A 21,485-nucleotide genomic window follows, 5' to 3' on the forward strand; every position below is an offset into this window, starting at 1 on the left:
AACAAAATACGTTGAGTCACTGGTGGATGATCTTCACCTTACCTTCGACAATCTCCGAACATAGGACATCCGGCTCAATCCGGAAAAATGTGTCTTCGGAGCTCCAACCGGCAAATTGCTGGGGTTCATTGTTTCCCATAAAGGAATTGAGGCGAACCCAGCAAAAATCTAAGCTCTGTCTCAATTGGCCACGCCAACAGAACTAAAGCAGGTCCAGAAATTAGCTGGATGTGTAGCGGCTTTGAATCGATTTATCTCCAAATTAGGAGAAAAGTCATTGCCATTATACATGCTATTGCACCGTACAGATAACTTCAAGTGGACAGACGCAGCCACAGCCGGATTGGAAGAAATAAAAGCCCTTCTCGCAAGCAACCCAATCTTGGCCGCACCTGGCGTTGGAGATCCTATGTTATTATACATTGCGGCAACCAACCAAGTAGTAAGCGTTGTCCTCGTCGTCGAACGATGGGAGGAGGGACATAAATTCCCCACCCAAAATCCCGTTTACTATGTATCGGAGGTCCTTACATCTTACTAATCCTGATACCCGCACTATCAGAGGATAGCCTACACAGTCTTTATGGCATCTCGCAAACTTTGACACTACTTACAAGAGTGTTCGATCACAGTGGCATCTGAGGTGCCACTGAATGACATCATTAATAACAGAGATGCCATGGGTCGTATAGCAAAGTGGGCCATTGTAGGACCTTGAGAAGAGGTGTCTAGAGGGGGGGTGATTAGACACTAAGTACCAAAGTTGCAGTTTTTAGCCCTTTTAAGTTTAAGTGGAGTTTAGGCACAAATTTAACATTCACAACACATAGCAAGCAAGCATGCAAAGAGTATATGAGCAGCGGAAAGTAAAGCATGCAACTTGCAAGAATGTAAAGGGAAGGGTTTTGAAAAATTCAAACGCAATTGGAGACACGAATGTTTTTGGCGTGGTTCCGATAGGTGGTGCTATCGTACATCCACGTTGATGGAGACTTCAACCCATGAAGGGTAACGGTTGCGCGAGTCCACGGAGGGCTCCACCCAAGAAGGGTCCCCGAAGAAGCAACCTTGTCTATCCCACCATGGTCGTCGCCCACGAAGGACTTGCCTCACTAGCGGTAGATCTTCACGAAGTAGGCGATCTCCTTGCCCTTACAAACTCCTTGGTTCAACTCCACAATCTTGTCGAAGGCTCCCAAGTGACACCTAGCCAATCTAGGAGACACCACTCTCCAAGAAGTAACAAATGGTGTGTTGATGATGAACTCCTTGCTCTTGTGCTTCAAATGATAGTCTCCCCAACACTCAACTCTCTCTCATAGGATTTGGATCTGGTGGAAAGAAGATTTGAGTAGAAAGCAACTTGGGGAAGGCTAGAGATCAAGATTCATATGGTAGGAATGGAATATCTTGGCCTCAACACATGAGTAGGTGGTTCTCTCTCAGAAATAGGGTGCTGGAAGTGTAGGCTTGTTCTGAGGGCTCCCTCCACGAATGAAGAGGAGGTGGAGGGGTATATATAGCCTCCACACAAAATCTAACCGTTACACACAATTTACCAAACTCGGTGGGACCGATTCAACAGACTCGGTCAGACCGATTTAGTAAACCTAGTGACCGTTAGGATTTTCGGTGGGACCGAGATGCAACTCGGTAGGACCGACTCGGTTAGGGTTAGGGCATAACGTAATCTCGGTGAGACCGATTACACAAACTCGGTGGGACCGATTTTGGTAATAAGTTAACCAGAGAGTTTGCATTGTAATCTCGGTAGTACCGATTGCTCAAACTCGGTGAGACCGATTTTGATAATGGACATACACAGAGAGATTACAATCCCATCTCGGTGAGACTGAGATCCCTATCAGTAAACCGATTTGCCTAGGGTTTGTGGCAGTGGCTCAGACATCCAAACTCGGTGGCGCCGGATAGAAAGAATCGGTATGGCCGATTTTGGCTTTGGGTTTAGGTCATTTGTGGATGTGAGAAAGTAGCTGAGGGTTTTAGAGCATATCACTAAGCACATGAAGCAAGAGGCTCATTAAGCAACACCTCATCCCTCCTTGATAGTATTGGCTTTTCCTATAGACTCAATGTGATCTTGGATCACTAAAATGTAAGATGAAGAGTCTTGAGCTTGAAGCTTGAGCCAATCCTTTGTCCTTAGCATCTTGAAGGAGTTCCCACATCCTTTAGTCCATGCCACTCCAATGTTGAACTTGTCTGAAAAATACTAGATAAAAGTGTTAGTCCAACAAGAGATATGTTGACATTAATTACCAAAACCACCTAGGGAGCACTTGTGCTTTCAGCCATCGATCTATTACCGTTCGAGATCATATACAAGCCACGCCGGGCTATTAAATCCCAGGTGTTGGCTGACTTTTTAGCCAAATGGACGGAAGCTGAACTCCCTAAAGAGTACAACTCCTATTCTAATTGGGTCATGTACTTTGATGGCTCCAAAATGATGGCCGGACTGGGGGCTGGCGTAATCCTCACATCCCCCACTGGGGACACAATCCGCTACGTATTACAAATCATGTATACAGACTCTAATAACGCAACCGAGTATGAGGCGCAGCTGCATGGTCTTCATATGGCTATCTCCCCCTTTTTGGTAATTGATGGCAACATACATCAAAGCTTTAGATAAGGATATGAAGAATAGCAAGTAAAGCTTTGTAAAGACATGTAACAAGCATAGGCTCCCCCTACATGTATGCAATCATGTGAATATGAAATATAGAAGCATGTGAGAGCATAACCATGATAGAGCAGGCAATGTGTTACATGTATCTTGGCCATATGCATCAGAGAAAAAAGTATTAAAGGAATTACCTTCGTGCCCATGAGTCCTTCTTGCAAACAGTATGTACATCAGCAAGAATTCCTCATACACATGATTGTGATGCATATACTTACCTTGTAGTCTTGAGTAGGCTTAGGATGGAATGAACCTGTGTAAACAAGGTTAGATAACACAGATACATCTACTAGCCAGAGCAAACAGAAGAAACCACAAGAATACCAAGACTGGGATGACATGTAGAGAGTGAGTACTAAGTACCACATTTGATTAGACATGTCCCCAAGAGTATAGATATACAATGAATTTGACTGATTTCTTTCCCTTAGATGTCTTGCTCCCCCTGAATCTAACATGGGATACTGGGAGAAGATAGGGAATAGAAAATCAGAACTGAAAGATATAAATGAACAGAGCTAATGCAAACTAATGCAAGTAAGCACATATGAACATGTCTTTCCCCTCAAGAAGACATGTGGCATCTCTCCTCTTGAACACCAAGCATCTGGGATCCTTGAGAAATATTTTCTACTAGTATTCTCTCCCCCTGGAGATCTCTCTCTCTCCCCCTAAGAAGGTGATACTCTCTCTAAAATGATAAGCTTTGATGTGATCTCTCTCTCCCCCTTTGACATCAATTTCCAAGAAGGGCTTGATAAAGATGATCTTTCTCTCTCCCTTTGGAATTTGTCGTGAATGGGTTTGATCCTTGAGTCACAACATAAAGCACTTGATAAAAATGTGATGCTTGTTAGAGGACAAGATTCATTGAGTGAAGCTGGAATAGACGAAACATAGAATAAGTGGCAAACTGTTTTTCCTGTGGTGAAATCGGTGGCACCGAGTTGTATGCTTTGGTTGTACCGAAAGAATTCGGTTGGACCAAAAATAACTAATCGGTGGAACCGAGTTCATCGCAGAGAAAACACTTGTCACCTCAGCTCACTAGACTAATAAGATCTCACAAAGATTTGCAAGGAATTAACTAAATGATATGCAATGAATTGATGCATAGAATGCAGAGCAAACAGAAAAGAAAGAAACTAGATGAAGTTTTTTTTGTAGGGGGAAACAAATATGCATGAGACAAATGCAAAAACACAGAGACGAACACAAGAGAACTTCATCTAGAGATGGTCGGCACAAAGTCACCTATGTTAAAGTATATTGACTTAGGAGTCAAGTGAGATCACTTGATCATAGGTCATACTCATCGTTTAAGCTCAAAATGGGGTTACCATTTTTCGTTTAAGCATCTTGATGTATTCACATCTTGTCGAGTTGCTTTAGCTCATGTCTCGGAGTAAAGCTTCTCTAAGATGGAATAACATACCTTGGTTGGTGGTGTTGATCATGTAGTTGAACTTGTGTGGGTTTCTCAAGGTTGATGTAGCTCATCAAGAGTTGGGAGAACCACTTGGAATTTGAGTCCATCTACCTACATGGATTAGTTCTTGCAAGGAAGAGCACTTGTTTATCCAAAAATGACAATCATGAAGCTCAACATAGAATTGGTCAAAGGATATGTTTGAATGGTTTCGTGCTTCCTTGTCTTCAACCACCTTTGTATAGAGACTTGGTGATGTAGAGATTTCTCAAGATGTGAGTAGGTTACAATCTCATGGAAATTGATTCAACCAAGTACATACATGGGTTAGATAACATGCAAGATGCAAATATGTCCAGGACATAAGATTTTCATCATAAGAGAAATATCAAGGATTAGTCATAAGCCCATGTCTTGCATGTATCCAATGTAGTTTCTACTCCAAGTTTGAAGCATCTATGATGTTCAATTCTCCTCTCAACCTGCAAAACACTTTCTCATCAAGAGGTTTAGTGAATATATCCGCTAATTGCTTTTCGATGCGAACATGCTTAAGATCAATGTCACCCTTAGCAACATGATCTCGAATGAAATGATGACAAACTTCAATATGCTTAGTTCGAGAATGTTGCACAGGATTATGACCAATTTTGATAGCACTTTCATTGTCACAAAGCAATGGAACATGTTTCACATATATCCCATAATCTTTAAGAGTTTGGGTCATCCAAAGTAAATGAGCACAACTTGAACCAGCGGCAATGTACTCTGCTTCGGCGGTGGATAAGGATACCGAGTTTTGTTTCTTGGAGGACCAAGACACAAGAGATCTACCAGGAAATTGAGAAGTACCCGAAGTGGACTTTCTATCAACCTTGTCTCCGGCATAGTCTGAGTCAGAGTAGCCAACAAGATCGAAAGAGGCCCTCTTAGGATACCAAATGCCAAAATTTGGTGTATGTATTAAGTATCTCACTATCCTTTTCACAGCCTTAAGATGACATTCTTTAGGAGCAGCTTGATATCTTGCACACATGCACACACTTAGCATAATATCGGGACGTGAAGCACATAGGTATAACAATGAACCAATCATAGAGCGATAAACCTTTTGATCAACCGGTTCACCATCTTTGGTCAAATCAAGATGTCCACTAGTAGGCATGGGTGTAGTCATACCTTTGCATTCTTGCATATTGAACTTCTTGAATAAGTCCTTAGTGTACTTCCTTTGAGAGAAAAAAGTACCTTCCTTAGTTTGCTTTATTTGCAACCCAAGAAAGAATTTGAGTTCACTCATCATTGACATCTCAAACTTCTCCGACATTAGCTTTCCAAACTTCTCACTAAAATGAGGGTTAGTTGATCCAAATATGATATCATCAACATAAATTTGGCATACAAATAATTCTCCATTAACCCTTTTAGTGAAAAGAGTAGAATCAATTTTCCCAATTTCAAATCCCTTTCCAAGTAGAAACTTAGTTAAGCATTTGTACCAAGCTCTAGGAGCTTGTTTAAGACCATAAAGAGCTTTGTGAAGTTTGTAAACATGATTTGGTTTCTTAGGATTGACAAAGCCGGGAGGTTGTTTAACATAAACTTCCTCCTCTATTTCACCATTTAGAAAAGCACTTTTAATGTCCATTTGGTACAATGTGATATCATGGTGATTAGCATAGGCAAGTAAGATGCGAATAGACTCAAGTCTAGCAATAGGAGCATAAGTCTCACCATAGTCCATACCTTCAACTTGTGTGTAGCCCTGGGCGATGAGACGTGCTTTGTTGCGAACAACTTGTCCATCTTCATCTTGTTTGTTGCGAAACACCCATTTGGTACCGATGATATTGTGGTTGTTGTCGGGCTTCTCAACCAATGTCCAAACTTGGTTTCTTTCAAAGTTGTGTAGCTCTTCATGCATAGCGTTTATCCAATCCAGATCTTCCAATGCTTCTTCAACCTTCATAGGTTCAATGCTAGAGATGAAAGAATAGTTTCCACAAAAGTTAGCTAAACGAGTTTTGGAGCGAGTGATTCTCCCGGTTTGAATATCATTGTAGATTTGCTCGACGGGATGGTCTTTAGCAATTCTTGCTCGAATCGTGAAATCTTTTGCTTGGATCTTGGTTGAACATCTTCTTCTTCTTCTTCTTCTTCATTGTTGGCATTGTCGTTCTCTTGTCGTGGTGCAGAAGGAGGTTGTTGACGTTCTTGATGCACTTCCTCGTTTTCTTCATCTTGGTGTGTCCTACTTGTGGATGCTTCCGTGTCAACTCTTGATTCACCTTGTCGTGAAGTAGAAGCTTCCACTTGGACAGACGAGGTACTCTCCTTCACCTCTGTTGGACGAACCTTGCCAATAGACAAGTCTTGGATTGCTTCTGAAGGATCTTTGTCTCCTACATCAATTGGCAGTTGCTCTACTTGCGAGCCGTTAGATTCATCAAACTTCACATCTACCGTCTCTTCAACCTTTCGGGTGAAATTGTTGTAGACACGGTATGTGTGAGAGTTTGAGCCATAACCTAGTAGGAAACCTTCATGAGACTTAGGAGCAAATTTAGAACGACGATGCTTATCAAGAATGTAGCACTTTGAGCTGAATACTCGAAAGTATCCAACTTGGGTTTTGTTACCGGTGAGGAGCTCGTATGCCGTCTTGCCGAGTAGCTTGTGAAGATACAAGCGATTTGTTGCATGACAAGCTATCTCAACCGCTTCTGCCCAAAAGTGCTTCGGCGTCTTGTACTCATCAGGCATCGTTCTCGCCATTTTGACGAGCGTCCGGTTCTTCCTCTCAACAACCTCATTTTGTTGAGGTGTGTACGTAGCCGAGAACTCGTGTGAAATCCCTTCTTCGTCAAGAAAGGTGTCAACATTTGCGTTCTTGAACTCCGTTCCATTGTCGCTGCGAACCTTCTTTATCTTCACTTCAAATTGATTTTGGGCCTTCCTAGCGAAGTTTTTGAAGATCTTTTGGACCTGCGATTTATCATCGAGAAAGAACACCCACGTAAATCTTGAAAAATCATCAACTATAACTAGACCAAAAGAATTTCCACCGAGGCTCTTGTAAGAGTTGGGACCAAAGAGATCCATGTGAAGTAGCTCAAGTGGCCTCCTTGTGGTCATGATGTTATTCACGGGATGCCTTCCTCCAACCTGTTTACCTGCTTGACAAGCACTGCAAAGTCTATCCTTATCAAATATGACATCATTAACTCCAAGGATATGATTTCCTTTAATAAGCTTGTCAAGGTTTCTCATGCCAACGTGACCTAGTCGTCTATGCCATAACCAACCTTTTGAGGATTTAGCAATGAAGCAAGTTTTAGGTTGAGCCTTTTTAGTGAAATCAACAATGTATAGATCACCTCTACGTATGCCGGTAAAGACCATTTTATGATTGTCTCGACGAAACACTTGGCAATCTACTTCAGTAAATAGGACATTGAAACCGAAATCAGCAAGTCTAGATACAGAAAGTAAGTTGTATCCAAGAGATTCAACGAGCATAACATTCTGAATGAGGCTATCATGTGAGATGGCCACCTTACCGAGGCCAACCACCTTACCCTTTGAGTTGTCACCAAAAGTGACATACTTTCGAGGACTATCATTTTTAGCAAGCTCACGAAACATGTCTTTATCTCCGGTCATGTGATCGGTACATCCACTATCAAGAACCCATTCCTTTCCTCCTGCCATATATCCCCAAAGATTTGCCATAAGACCAAAATGTCTCATTGCATCATCAAGATCAAAGTCATCATCATCATCCTCATCATAGTATCCATGTTCAACATCGTCATGTGGTGGATCAATTCCTAGTGAAAGTGATTCATTAGTATGAGTTTGACAATAATCTTGCTTATGAATTCTAGTGGCTTCGGAAATAATATCGCTAATAATTCCAACATTTCCTTTGGCACGCATAAGATTTGTAAGCTCAAATAAACGATCACCAAACATAGGATCACTAGTATTCATCTTACTCAAGGCAATAGACTTATGGAGAATTTCATCAAGATTTTTCAAAGAATAATCTGGAAATCGTTCCTCAAGAAATTTCCATATAGTGTAGGCACACTCAAGAGTAGGTAGTTTTATAATCAAGTTTCTAGGCAAGCCTCTAGTGATAAGATTGACAGTTCTAACATTCCTAATCATGTCAATAGACTCATCAAGGGTAGGATGCATAGGATCAACACAAGGTGCACAAGGACTAGCAATGTACTTGTTCAAATGATATTGATTGAAAATTACAAGCATCTCATTTTTCCACTCATGAAAATACTCTCCATCAAGAATAGGCACTCTATGTCTAAGACTCCCCAAAGTAGACTCATCCATCTTCCTCCAATGGTGATTAAACCAAGGCAATGGAGACCAAAGCTCTGATACCACTTGTAGGACCTTGAGAAGAGGTGTCTAGAGGGGGGGTGCTTAGACACTAAGTACCAAAGTTGCAGTTTTTAGCCCTTTTAAGTTTAAGTGGAGTTTAGGCACAAATTTAACATTCACAACACATAGCAAGCAAGCATGCAAAGAGTATATGAGCAGCGGAAAGTAAAGCATGCAACTTGCAAGAATGTAAAGGGAAGGGTTTTGAAGGATTCAAACGCAATTGGAGACATGGATGTTTTTGGCGTGGTTCCGATAGGTGGTGCTATCGTACATCCATGTTGATGGAGACTTCAACCCACGAAGGGTAACGGTTGCGCGAGTCCATGGAGGGCTCCACCCAAGAAGGGTCCACGAAGAAGCAACCTTGTCTATCCCACCATGGTCGTCGCCCACGAAGGACTTGCCTCACTAGCGGTAGATCTTCACGAAGTAGGCGATCTCCTTGCCCTTACAAACTCCTTGGTTTAACTCCACAATCTTGTCGGAGGCTCCCAAGTGACACTGTAACGCCCTCGATGCGGCTATATCTCCCACGTGTCGAAGCACGACTTAGAGGCATAACCGCATTGAAAGCAATGTCGCAAGTGAGGTAATCTTCACACAACCCATGTAATACATATGGGAAAGAGATACATAGTTGGCTTACAATCGCCACTTCACACAATTACATGAATAAGCATTACATCATCAAGATACAATCAAGGTCCGACTACGGAACCAAAATAAAAGAAGAACCCCAAATGCGACAAAGGTCCCCGATCGACCCCAACTGGGCTCCACTACTGATCAACTAGAACGAAACAACACAAAGGGCAAGATCTTCATCGAGCTCCTCCTTGAGCTTGGTTGCGTCATCTGCACGGTAACATAGGCACCTGCAAACTGGTTTTTGGAAGTATCTGTGAGCCACGGGGACTCAGCAATCTCGCACCCGCGAGATCAAGACTATTTAAGCTTATAGGAAGGATGGAGTAATGAGGTGGAGCTGCAGCAAGCGACTAGCATATATGGTGGATAACATACGCAAATGAGAGCGAGAAGAGAAGGCAAAGCACGGTCGATAAAAGTATGATCAAGAAGTGATCCTATAGCAACCTACGTCAAGCATAACTCCAACACCGTGTTCACTTCCCGGACTCCGCCGGAAGAGACCATCACGGTTACACACGCGGTTGATGTATTTTAATTAAGGTCAACTTCGGGTTTTCTACAACCGGACGTTAACAAATTCCCATCTGCCCATAACCGCGGGCACGGCTTTCGAAAGTTCAAATCCCTGCAGGGGTGTCCCAACTTAGCCCATGACAAGCTCTCACGGTCAACGAAGGAATAGACCTCCACCCGGGACACTCCGATCAGACTCGGTATCCCGGTACAACAAGACATTTCGACAGGGTAAAACTAAACCAGCAACACCGCCCGAATGTGCCGACAAATCCCGATAGGAGCTGCACATATCTCTTTCTCAGGGCACACTCAGATAGGTCAAGCTACGAGTAAAACCAACCCTCAAGTTTCCCCGAGGTGGCCCCGCAGGCTGCCCAGTTCGGACCAACACTCAGAGGAGCACTGGCCCGGGGGGGTTAAATAAGATGACCCTTGAGTCTGAAGAACCCAAGGGAAAGAAAAGGCTAGGTGGCAAATGGTAAAACCAAGGTTGGGCATTGCTGGAAGAGCTTTACTTAAGGCAAACTGTCAAGGGGTTCCCATTATAGCCCAACCGCGTAAGGGACGCAAAATCCGGGAACATAACACCGATATGACGGAAACTAGGGCGGCAAGAGTGGAACAAAACGCCAGGCATAAGGCCGAGCCTTCCACCCTTTACCAAGTATATAGATGCATTAATTAAATAAGATATATTGTGATATCCCAACAAGTAAACATGTTCCAACAAGGAACAACATCTCCATCTTCCAACAAGGAACAAACTTCAATCTTCACCTGCAACTAACAACGCTATAAGAGGGGCTGAGCAAAGCGGTAACATAGCCAATCAACGGTTTGCTAGGACATGGTGGGTTAGAGGTTTGACATGGCAATTTGGGAGGCTAACAAGCAAATGGTAGGCATCGTAGCATTGGCATAGCAAGAGCGAGCAAACTAGCATAGCAAAGATAGTAGTGATTTCGAGGGTATGATCATCTTACCTGAAATCCCACAAGGAAGAAGAACGAGTCCAAGAAGAAGACAAACGGTCGTAGACGAACGAATCCTCACAACTCCGGAACGAAACCGAAGCTAATGAGAGAAGCAACCCGGAAAGAAACAAACAACATAGTAAACAACCATCACATAAACATGGCATGAAGCACAATCAAGTATGATGCATGTTCGGTTTAATGAGGCATGGCAAAGTGCACAAACAATCCTACAAATTAAATGGAGCTCAATATGTAACTGCATATTGACGAAACACCACGATAAGTTATTTAGTTTGATCCCGTTTATGTACCCAACAATATTAAATGTTGTTAAGCATGGCAAGAGGGTGAAGCAAATGAAAACTACCTATCTAGTCAAGGTTAAATGAGGCCGGAAGCAACAAACAACAATTCCGGAGAATCCCCATATCATTTAGCAATTTAAGGCAAGCAACAATTTTAAACATTTTAAATGTTGTTATCATGATGCAGATGACATATACAAGTTTTATGCAATTTTATGAAAATGTTGACATGAGCATGTTATGAAGCATTTGGTCACCATGGCGGAACAAAAAGGGTGCCACGGCGGCGACACAAAAATGGTGCCACGGCAACATTTCGGTCCCGGTAACTCATGGAGATACCGGTGCAAAAGGAGGCGTGCGGATGTGCGGAACATGCTAGAGATGGTGGGGTGATCCCGGTTACCGGGTTCCCACGGTTCATCGGCATGGCGAACGAGGAGGAACGTGCATGAAGCAAACGGGCACGGTGCAAACATATCGTACATCTCATACAACACATGCATTCGATCACGATCGGTCATCTCGGGGTTATACCTTTGAAGCGTGCGTTTTCGGGGCGGATCGAGTTCGGTACGATGTAGAGGAAGTAGGCGTTCACGGGACGTCGTGGAAGTAGTCATTCGCGGCGTCGGTAGAGGTACATCTCGTTTCGTAGTCGTTCGAGCCATCGGTAGCGGTACTTGATGAATCCCGAAACGAACTTGGCGTCTTCGTGCGTAGGGGTACTTGGCGTTTCCGAAGACGACGGTAGAGGTACTTGACACGTCGTTGTGGTACTTGGCAAAAATCATAGAGACGATGCTTGGCGGTCCTGGGATGGTCTTGGCGTCCATGTAGTCGATCTTGCAGATCTTGACGGTCCAACACAAAACATCACAAGGGGCCTCGTGAGCGATGACGATGCTGAGCAGGAACTTGGGCGAACTGCATTGGCCGAAACGGAAGGTGGGGGTCGGCTTGTAGCAGAGGAACGGCAGGAGCAGGGGAGCTCCAGCAGGGACCGAGGCGCGGCAGGGGAGGACCCTGGCGAGGGATAGCCAGGTCCGGTGGTGGCGGCAGCAGGCTCTAGTGGTGGCGAAAGGGCGTGACGACGATGGGGCCCCTGGTCGCCGTAGAGGAAGCAGAGGAAGGCGCGGGTGGCCATGGCGCTGAGCGACGAGCTGCTGCTGCTCGAAGCGGACAAAGGCAACTAGGGGGCACGGACGAGGCCGGGAAGACGGGGATGAGCGCCCAGGTCGCAGGGGAGGCGGGCGACGGAGCAAGAGGTGCACGGAGGCCTCGATGTGCAGGGGGTCGCTGGGCAGGGACAACGGCCGCGGGACTTGGCGCGGCGGTGGCTTCGGGCCGGACCAAGGAGGAGGGCAGCGAGGGGATCGCGTGCAGAGGCGACGGGGCCGCCGGAGTTGGTCTCTAGGTGGTGTTGCGGAGGCCGGGCGCGGGGCCGGCAGGGGCGTGGTCGCGGGGCTCGGGAGGAGAAGCAGGGCGCGGCGAGCGGAGACGGGGCGGCGCTCGATGCAGGAGGAGGAAGGGCCAGGTGGATCGGGAGGAGCGGGGCTCTCCCTGGCGATGCGAGCATGCGTGCGATGGGGATCGAGTGCGGCGCTGAGGGAGGACGAGGAGGGGGGTTCGAGGGAGAGATGTTTAGCGGATCGGGCAGAGAGTTAGGGTTAGGAGGGACTGGGCAGGAATGGATGGGCCTTGGCCTTGGGCCGGCGCGGGAGGATGGGAGGCCCAGGCTGTTGGGCTCCTTCTCTCTCTCTCTAAAGAAAATAAAAACAAAACAGAGATAGGAAAGAAAAGAAAGAGGGGTTAGGGGAAGAAGTAGGACATGGGGATAATTTTTCCGGACTCGCAAAAATGAGTTTGTTCCGAGAAAAATAGAAAGGCCATGATTGAAAGATTAAATTCAAACTCATTTGATTTAAATTCAAATGATTTGAATAGGAAGTGAGGTTTGGGAAGGTCCAAAAATGTTTGGATTTTTGGTGGAGCTCCGGAAAATGATGAAATAAATATTGGCAAGGTTGGAGACCAAACTTGAAGCAGAAAAGGAACGAAATTATTTTGTAAGTGTGTTTTGGTGATTCCAAAATAGTGGAATATTTAATATAGCTCCCTAATATTGGAGGATATGTTATAAAGAGAAGTCACCATGTGAGTCCCTCGATTTAAATGGATCGAAAAATCCATACAATTTATTTAGTTGAGGTTTTAAAAATTAATGATATGATGGCATGATGACATGATGCAATGCACATGATGCAAGGATGAATGCAACAAATAAAACAAATCACACGACGAAACTCGGAATAGCTGGAAGTCTTCTGGAGCGTCGGTCTTGGGGCGTTACAGACACCTAGCCAATCTAGGAGACACCACTCTCCAAGAAGTAACAAATGGTGCGTTGATGATGAACTCCTTGCTCTTGTGCTTCAAATGATAGTCTCCCCAACACTCAACTCTCTCTCATAGGATTTGGATCTGGTGGAAAGAAGATTTGAGTGGAAAGCAACTTGGGGAAGGCTAGAGATCAAGATTCATATGGTAGGAATGGAATATCTTGGCCTCAACACATGAGTAGGTAGTTCTCTCTCAGAAATAGGATGCTGGAAGTGCAGGCTTGTTCTGATGGTTCTCTCCACGAATGAAGAGGAGGTGGAGGGTTATATATAGCCTCCACACAAAATCTAACCGTTACACACAATTTACCAAACTCGGTGGGACCGATTCAACAGACTCGATCGGACCGATTTAGTAAACCTAGTGACCGTTAGGATTTTCGGTGGGACCGAGATGCAACTCGGTAGGACCAACTCGGTTAGGGTTAGGGCATAACGTAATCTCAGTGAGACCGATTACACAAACTCGGTGGGACCGATTTTGGTAATAATTTAACCAGAGAGTTTGCATTGTAATCTTGGTAGTACCGATTGCTCAAACTCGGTGAGACCGATTTTGATAATGGACATAAACAGAGAGATTACAATCCCATCTCGGTGAGACCGAGATCCCTATCAGTAAGACCGATTTGCCTAGGGTTTGTGGCAGTGGCTCAGACATCCAAATTCGGTGGCGCCGGATAGAAAGAATCGGTATGGCCGATTTTGGCTTTGGGTTTAGGTCATTTGTGGATGTGAGAAAGTAGCTGTGGGTTTTGGAGCATATCACTAAGCACATGAAGCAAGAGGCTCATTAAGCAACACCTCATCCCTCCTTGATAGTATTGGCTTTTCCTATAGACTCAATGTGATCTTGGATCACTAAAATGTAAGATGAAGAGTCTTGAGCTTGAAGCTTGAGTCAATCCTTTGTCCTTAGCATCTTGAAGGAGTTCCCACATCCTTTAGTCCATGCCACTCCAATGTTGAACTTGTCTGAAAAATACTAGATAAAAGTGTTAGTCCAACAAGAGATATGTTGACATTAATTACCAAAACCACCTAGGGAGCACTTGTGCTTTCAGCCATCGAGCTATTACTGTTTGAGATCATATACAAGCCACGCCGGGCTATTAAATCCCAGGTGTTGGCCAACTTTTTAGCCGCATGGACGAAAGCTGAACTCCCTAAAGAGTACAACTCCTATTCTAATTGGGTCATGTACTTTGATGGCTCCAAAATGCTGGCCGGACTGGGGGCTGGCGTAATCCTCACATCCCCCACAGGGGACACAGTCCTCTATGTATTACAAATCATGTATATGGACTCTAATAACGTAACCGAGTATGAGGCGCAGCTGCACGGTCTTTATATGGCTGTCTCCATGGGCATACAACGCTTGGAGGTGCGCGGTGATTTGAACCTCACAATTACATAGGTCAATGGAGAGTTTTATGTGAAGGACCCGAAAATGATGGCATGCCGAAACGCCATATTGAAAATGTCTGCTCGGTTCGACGGAGTTGAGTTCCATCATGTCACACGGGAAAGTAATCAGGCAGCCGACATCCTTGCTCGTATGGGCGCTAAACGCGACCCAGTGCCACCCAACACCTTTGTGGAACATCTTTTCAAGCCTTCCATGGTGTGGCAAGGTGAGAGCGGCCACGGCAATGCAGACCTGATCACACCCCCAACCGCTCAACACAATCCGGACAATGTCAGGGGTTCGGATATCAAGATAACACCCTCAGCTCATGAGATCATGGCTGTTATCGCCCCTTGGACCGAACCTTACAGCCGACCTCAATAGGCAAGAGCTCCCCGATGATCAAAACGAAGCATGATGCATAGTTTGGCGCTCCAAAGCCTTCAAAGTACACGAAGGCGAACTATATATAAAAGAAGTACAACCGGAGTTCTTCAAAGGTGTATCTCCGAAGAGGAGGGAAGGCAGCTCTTGGGAGAGATACATGCCGGTCTCGGCGATCATCACGCTGCAGCACACGCCCTTGTAAGCAAGGTGTTCCGGACAGGCTTTTCTGGCCTACGGCTCGAGCTGATGCTCAAGACCTTGTCCAACGCTGCGTGGGCTACCAACTCTTCGCCAATCAGAGCCACATGCCTCCCACTGCATTAAGAACAATCCCCATTACTTGGCCCTTTGCGGTCTGGGGGCTTGACATGGTCAGACCCCTTAAAGGGGGAAGCCACAAAAAGAAATACCTACTGCTCATGGTCGATAAATTCACTAAATGGATAGAAGCCAAGCCAGTTAAAACAGCTGAGGCCGAACCAGTAATCGATTTTATATCAGGCGTAGTCCACTGTTATGGTGTCCCACATAGTATCATCACTAACAATGGCTCTAACTTCACAGCTAATGAGGTGAAAACCTGGTGTGCCAAGTTGGGCATTAAACTCGACTATGCATCCGTATACCACCCCCAAATGAACGGCCAAGTCGAACGGGCCAATGGTTTGATTATGAGTGGTATCAAACCAAGACTCATGCACTTTTTACGAGAATCGGATAAGCACTGGGTTAAGGAACTCAATTCCGTATGGGGACTCCGGATGACACCCAATCGAACGACCGGATACACACCCTTCTTTATGGTGTATGGCATTGAAGTCGTATTACCCTCTGATATTATTCATGACTCACCTAGAGTGCGCATGTACGAAGATAAAGAAGCTGAACTTGATCGGCAGGACGACCTGGATGGACTAGAAGAGGAGCACGATGTAACTAAGGCCCGCTCCGCATTTTATCAACAACAGGCTAGACGTTACCAAAGCAGAGAAGTGCAGGCTAAAACATATAACATTGGAGAACTTGTTCTATGCCTCCTGGAGAAGAAAAATGATAAGCTCAAACCCAAATGGGAGGGCCCCTTCATTATTGATGAAGTCCTTACTGGAGGAGCCTATCGCCTTTGTAATGCAGAGGATAATCGCCTTGAGCCGAACCCATGGAATGCCGCCCAGCTCCGAAGATTCTACGCATAATTCGGCCCCCTCATGTCTAAGTTAAAAATTAGGTTTCTTCTTTCCATTTTCTTTTTCTTTTTACCCTCTTTAACCCGCCCTTATTATATTGTAAGTTCAGATAAACTGCATTCTTGGGGGTATGCATCTTCAAATGTATACATCCCACCATACATGGGGCCTTCTTTTGAAAGAAGCATTTTATTGCAAAGCTTAAAAGCTTCTTTTTTCCGTACTATCTGTTGTTTCTGCCATTTTATGCACCTCTATGACTTAAGTTTTTGCCAAGCTAGGTTGCGTCGCTCCTGTGCTTATACCTACATTCCCGATTGTTCAGCTAGGGTGTAAAGGGAGCACCTCTGCGATTGTTACAACCGGGTTATCTAGTGCTGTACCTCAGACGGGTGAAGCCGAAAGCTAGTGTTCTTAAGAGAATATTTGGGCGGCACATATTCGACAGGATGTTTTCAGAATAATATAATAAGCGGCTATCTGTACTTCAGATACAAGCCCAGCCTAAGAAAAGGAACCCCTAACGGAACTAATTTTCTTGGAAGATGTTTCTTACCTTAAAAAGTAATATAACATAACTCCGCCGATCACAGTTTGTCTGTTTGAGCAATCTGACCGGAATGCCTGGTTTCTGACAATACCAAATGTTTACTGTTAACATAGTATGCAGAAACACTCCAACTTTTTTTGGTTCGGAGGTGGAAGCCGAAGGTCTGCGATGACAATATTTTCATACAATTCGGTAGGAGATAAGTTTGGTCGTAAAGTACATCCTCTTCATACCCACAATGTAATTTTATTTCTCATTTCTAGTTGGAAGCAAACATTCAGTGTACGTAGAGTCATATCAGTGGCAGATAGGACTTGAGAGAATATTGATATTACCTTTAGCTCCTTGTGGGTTCGACACTCCATACTTATCACTTCCACCTTTGGAAATTGCTACGATGATTCCTTGCACTTGGGGATTATCACATCTACGCACACCGGAGCAACCAACCCGAAGACCACTTTAGGAGTTCCCATAGATCGTGCCTAGAGTGTCGCATAGCACTATGCATTTTCAAGATTTTTGGTAACTTGTTGCCAAAGGGGGGAAAGTGTATAGATCATTAGGCTTCGAGAGAGAGAGCATTTTTCCTTTTGTTCGCTTCTCTTGGTACTTGTTTGTTTGATCGTTTGCTTGCTACAATATTTGTGCTTCTGTGTGAGATAATTTTATGATCATGTGTTTGATCATATTATGCTTTAATGTGTGCTTGCATGATGATATCTTAATACTTGTGTATGATCAATCATGTTTTGCCTTGGTGATGAGTGCATTTGTTACATTCTATCATTTTGAGCACTCCACCAAGATGTATGTGACATGGAAGAGTAACCCATGATCCTAATCGATTACGCATTTGCATTCAAAAGCAAATTTTAAACAATGCACAAAATTAGAGGGAGCTCTTGCTTATCACATACTTCTCAAAGCGATGATGTATTTCAATCATATTATCATTTGTCGAAGCTTTGATCTATATGTTGTCATCAATTACCAAAAAGGGGGAGACAGAGAGTGCAAGTAATCCTCGGGTGGTTTTGGTAATTCATAACAACATATAGCTCATTGAACTAATATCTTTCCAAGTTAAATATTTCAAGAAGTTCAATGATTGGCATGGCATGGACTAGAGATGTGGACCCCTCAAAATTCTAAGGACAAAGATTGGCAAAAGCTCAAGACTCTTCTTTTCTATTTTAGTGATCCAAGATCACATTGAGTCCATAGGAAAAGCCAATACTATTAAAAGGGGATGAGGTGTTGCTTAATGGTCTACTTGCTCAAAATGCTTAGTGATATGATCCAAAGCCCTCAACCACTTTCTCAATTCCAAATATGTCCAAAACCTAAGTCAAACTCGGGCCCACCGATTTGATCTATTCGGCGCCACCGAGTTCCTTTGTCATAGCCACTTCAAGAAATCCTAATCAATTCGGTCTCACTGATAGGTATCTCGGTCTCACCGAGCTGACAATGCAAACTCTCTGTTTCCCTTCGTAACATTTCGGTCCCACAGAAATGAGCGATCGGTCCCACCGAGTTCGCAATGCAAACTCTTTGTTTCCCTCCGTAACATTTTGGTCTTATCGAAATGAGCGATCGGTCCCACCAAGTTTTCCTGACCAACTCTCTGTTTTCTTATTGCTGAAATCGGTCTCACCGAGTTCATGCAATCGGTCACACCGAGATGAGGTCTTTCCCTAACCCTAACACATCGGTCCCACCAAGTTGATCATGTCAGTCCCACCGAGAATCCTAATGTTCACATTTTGAACTGAATCGGTCTCACCGAGTTCATCTATTCGGTCTGACCGAGTTGGGTCAAATGTGTGTAACGGTTAGATTTTGTGTGGAGGCTATATATACCCCTCCACCCCTTCTCTATTCAAGAGAGAGCCATCAAAACGTGCCTACACTTCGACCACTCATTTTTTGAGAGAGAACCACCTACTTATGTGTTGAGATCAAGACATTCCAATCCAACCACAAGAATCTTGATCTCTAGCCTTCCCCAAGTTGCTTTCAACTCAAATCATCTTTCCACCATAGCCAAATCTGTGAGTGAGAGTTGAGTGTTGGGGAGACTATCATTTGAAGCACAAGAGCAAGGAGTTCATCATCAACACACCATCTATTACCTTTTGGAGAGTGGTGTCTCCTATTGGTTAGGTGTCACTTGGGAGCCTCCGTCAAGATTGTGGAGTTGAACCAGGGAGTTTGTAAGGGCAAGGAGATCGCCTACTTCATGAAGATCTACCCGAGTGAGGCAAGTCCTTCATGGGCGATGGCCATGGTGGGATAGACATGGTTGCTTCTTCGTGGACCCTTCGTGGGTGGAGCCCTCTGTGGACTCGCGCAACTGTTACCCTTTGTGGGTTGAAGTCTCCATCAACGTGGATGTATGATAGCAACACCTATCCAAACTTCGCCAAAAATCTCCGTGTCTACATTGTGTTTGCCTTCTCAAAAATCTTCCCTTTACCTTCATATGCAATGTTTTACTTTCCGCTGCTACTCTCTTAGAATCGCATGTGTAGGTTGATTGCTTGACTTGTGCTAAGTTGCTAAAATCCGCCAAGACTTAAAATTGGGAAAAGGCTAGATTTTTTTGGGTCAAGTAGTCTAATCCCCCCCTCTAGACCTACTTTCGATCCTACACACATCCGCTCCTACTTTCAATCTCCTTGATTTGGATACTTTGATTGACAGGAGTACTAATCTCTCAGTTCTGGAGCAACCTTTCTCTAAAGATGAAATTTATAAAGTGGTTCAGAACCTGCCTTCTGATAAAGCCCCTTTTCCAGATGGATTCAACACTGACTTTGTTAAATTCTGCTGGGACATCATTTCCCCAGATTTCTATGCATTAATAGATGATTTCTTCAAAGGGGCCATCAGTTTGTAGAGCATCAATAGTTCTTATATTACACTCATTCCAGAAAAAGATGCACCAGTTACACCAAATGATTTCAGGCCCATTTCTTTACTCAATTGTTCCATAAAGATTATCACTAAGCTGCTTGCCAATAGATTACAAATAGTAATTCTGAAACTGATTCATACAAATCAATATGGGTTCCTAAAATCAAGATCTATCCAAGACTGCTTGGCCTGGGCTTATGAGTATCTCCATCAGTGAAAAATTTCTAATAAAGAGTTGATAATCCTCAAGTTAGACTTTGAGAAGGCCTTTGATATGATTGAGCATCAAACCATCAAGATATTTTAATTGCTAGAGGATTTGGACCTAGATGGCTCATGTGGATGGATATGATTTGCAAATCTAGCTTCTCTTTAGTGCTTCTCAATGGTGTGCCAAGAAAACAATTCCTCTGCAAAAGAGTGTCAGACAAGGAGACCCTTTATCCCCACTCCTATTTGTACTTGCTGCTGATCTGCTCCAAACAATTCTAAACAAAGTAGTGGTGACAGACCTCATCTCAAAACCTCTTGCACCCCTGCCCTGATTTTCCAGTGATTCAATATGCTAATGACACAGTCCTAATCATGCCTGCATGCAGAATTCAATTAGAGGAGCTCAAGAGTCTTCTGATGCATTTCACTGCTTAAACTAGTTTAAGGATTAACTTTGAAAAGTCTGCAATGATTCCAATCAACACACCTGAGTACAAGATGCACCTTCTGGCTAACAACTTGGGATGTACTATTGGCAGTCGACCTTTCACTTACCTTGGTTTACCTCTCAGCCTACTCAAACCAAAGCTAGAAGACATGGTCCTATGATTAAAAGTATTTACAGAAGACTTGTTGGTTGCTCCACCCTGCTATCCTATGGGGACAAACTCACACTCACTAAGTCTGTTTTCACAAGCTTGCCAACTTTTTTCATGAGCACTCTTTCTCTACCTGTTGGCATAGTTGAACGGATCAATAATTACCTCATACTTTGCTCTTGGAGAAAGTATGATGTGGAAGAAAGAGGTCCTTCTCTGATTGCTTGGGAGAAAACCTGTGTCCCCAAAGATCAAGAAGGTCTGGGAATTTTAGACATTACCACTCACAACAAATGTCTCTTGATGAAGGACATTCATACTTATTGGGTATTTTGGTTTGACACTTCTTCATGCCCAAAAAGAAGGTGGCTACGTCTGAGCACTGAGCTAAACATTTTTAAACCATGTAGACCTACCCTGGGCGAATCTTATTTGGGAATCTTACTATCCCAATGGCATCTTTACCCCCAGGGCAGTGGGATCATTCTGGTGGAAAGGAATTCACAAGTTGCTTCCTATATTTAAAGAATGGGCTAAGGGAGAGATTGGGAAAGGCAACTCAATATGCTTCTGGCAGGATAATTGGGGCCATGATTTACTTGAGCAAAAATATCTAGAGCTCTATTCTTTCTCAAATACGGCTAACTTGATAGTGCAAGAATTCCTACAACTGGAAGACCCTCTGGAACACTTTCACACACCCCTCTCCATCCAAAGTAGTTTCAAGAACTTCAGATTATTCTCCAAAATATTCAGCTCTCTGCCAACCATGATAATTGGAGTTACTCTTGGGGATCAACATTCTCCTTTGTCAAGATGTAC

This window comes from Triticum aestivum, chromosome 6B, assembly GCF_018294505.1.
Source record: "Triticum aestivum cultivar Chinese Spring chromosome 6B, IWGSC CS RefSeq v2.1, whole genome shotgun sequence".
Lineage (NCBI taxonomy): Eukaryota > Viridiplantae > Streptophyta > Magnoliopsida > Poales > Poaceae > Triticum > Triticum aestivum.